Here is a 2,504-nt window from a genome sequence, read left to right on the forward strand (position 1 = left end):
AATCACGACTTCGTCGGAATGACCTACCCACCCAGCGACCGTCTTGAGGAACGCGCAACCAGAATGCAGTCTTAGTCTACTGTTAGTTAAATGTTAATGTTAAGATTTGAAAACTTATTGTTAGTCTCAAAATTAAGAGAAGATCCAATAAATAAAAGCAAAGTTTAATAAAAAAAAAACTGAAGTTGTTTTACAATCAAATTGCCTACCTCTTTCATATACAGGGTCCGGCACTCGAAGTGTAACCAACTTCAGACCGCTCCCGCAGCTAACGCGTCAGCTGTCGGTGAGTTAGTTAAATGACAGTTTAGAGTATTGTTTACAAGCGCATGTAAGCATTTTGCCGAGATCACACGAGAAAAAAAGTTGCTTCGCTTCACACGAGCGAAGGAGTTGCTTCGCTTGGCCGAAAGTGGTCAATTTCCAAACATTGTGTTTTCTGACGAGAAACTTTTTACAATTGAGGAATTCGTAAACTCCCAAAACGATAGGGTTTGCTTGACCGATCGTTCATACGAGAATTTGAGTCATCGATTGGCCACTAGGTGGCAGCACCCGCCACAGATAATGGTTTGGGCCGCTGTAACCGCAGATGGGCGCTCTCCAATCGTTTTCATCGAGCCTGGCGTCAAGGTAAATGCGCAATATTATCGGGAAAGTATTCTGGAGGTTGCTTTGAAGCCGTGGGCAGATAAACATTTTGGAGGCAGACCATGGACGTTTCAACAGGACTCGGCACCGTCTCATAAAGCTCGAGTGAACCAAGAATGGCTGAAAAACAACGTTCCGAACTTCATAAAGTCCACACAATGGCTCTCGAATTCACCAGACGCGAATCCCATGGATTATTCTCTTTGGGCCATTTTGGAGAGCAAGGTCCGAACTAAAAGATACACTAGTCTCGATGCGCTGAAAAAAGCTGTTGTTCGCGAGTGGGCCAAAATACCTGCAAGTCACATTCGGCAGCTTGCGATTCGTTTTTGGACCGTCTCAAGGCCATAGTCAAGGCAAAAGGTGGTCATATCGAGCAAAAGTGAATTGTTTCTGATTTGTGTATTATTTTTACACATGTTGCACTTTGAATTGAGTAAAACTAATTTTCCAAACTGAATTTATGGCCTTTTTAATTGGTTACACTTCGAGTGCCGGACCCTGTACCATGTATAGCAACCCCCGTACGTTTTCCATTATATTAAGGTTCACCTGAATATGGGGGCCATTCGAGAAAGTCCACATTTTGAGCCTTAATCAATTCTTTAACCACCCTATCTGTATGAATAGGATAGTTATCTTGGTGGTAAGTCCATTTAATAACGTGAAATATGTTTGAATAATGAGGGTCTTTATTATAGATTTGTAGGTTTCCGCGATAATTTTGGAAGTATCAAATTGCAGGACGGAAAATTTTTTTTCGTCGGAAAAAAACACTTTCTGTGCTTCGCTCGTCCAGCTCCTGTCCTTGCGCGAAAAGTGCAGACGTGAAGCTTTACGTGCTTCATTTAACGGTGTTTTTTTTTTTTAGTTTCATTAGTTTGAGATGATAAGCCGACGAAATCACTCTTTTAAATTGGACGCAGCTTGCTCAATGCGCCTCCTGTCTGACGCAAAGGTGGCGTGTTTAACTCCGCCTTTCATATTTTAGCCATATTCTGGTTTCATTCTCAAAAAATTACTCACAACATTTTGGCTTCGTCCAATTTTTTTTCGCGATGACTAAGACCACTTTGGCCGTCAGCCAACGGGTACTACAGCGGGAGAAACGCATGATTTCGTGTGCCGTAACTGTGTACACCGCTGGTAGTACGACTATACTCTCCACGTGAGTTCGGCTGGTAACAGGTCCCAGTAAGGTCATGTCTCTGCCGAGGACGCTGGCGAATCGTAGTCGGGCGGGGAGAAGAACACTCCCTTCCTCAAATTACCCCAATCCAAGGTGGAACAGCATATGTCGAGGGATGCATGTCCGGGGGGGTGCACGGACGTTAATATGCGGACTCTGGGAGACCGGCCGACCCCTCAGTTTCAATAAGGCTTATCATGATAAGCGGGCTATGTCATGATGGAGGAACCCCTTCCCGCCTACTCGTGGGTCCAAGTATGAATTTGAACAAAAATAAATAAATAAAAATAGTGGAGAACGGAACTCCCCAAGAAAGTCCGGAAATGGGATCATGGATCCGTCAATCTCCAAGGCAGATAGAGGCCAAAGAGATGCTGGGATGGCGAAGCTCCCCACTGAGGGACAACGTCCGGAGGCGAGCAGCGCCGGTGTAGGGGGAGATGCCAAGGCACCGACCCCCAAAACGGGGCCCACTATGGGACCACCGAACGGTGTGGGGGGCAAGACCCCAGGGTCGAGCTCCTCTCGCACCGGCGGTATCCCTAAGGAAGGCCCCGGTCCGGTGACTGCTGGCTCCTTGCAGCGGAAGGGCTCCTACAAGGATAGGAGGAGAGCTGCCTTTATTCTGATGAGGGCAGACCCATCGGCGGAATCCAACCCCGAC

The sequence above is a fragment of the Drosophila ananassae genome (genome assembly GCF_017639315.1).
Source record: "Drosophila ananassae strain 14024-0371.13 chromosome Y unlocalized genomic scaffold, ASM1763931v2 tig00000254, whole genome shotgun sequence".
Classification (NCBI taxonomy): Eukaryota; Metazoa; Arthropoda; class Insecta; order Diptera; family Drosophilidae; genus Drosophila; species Drosophila ananassae.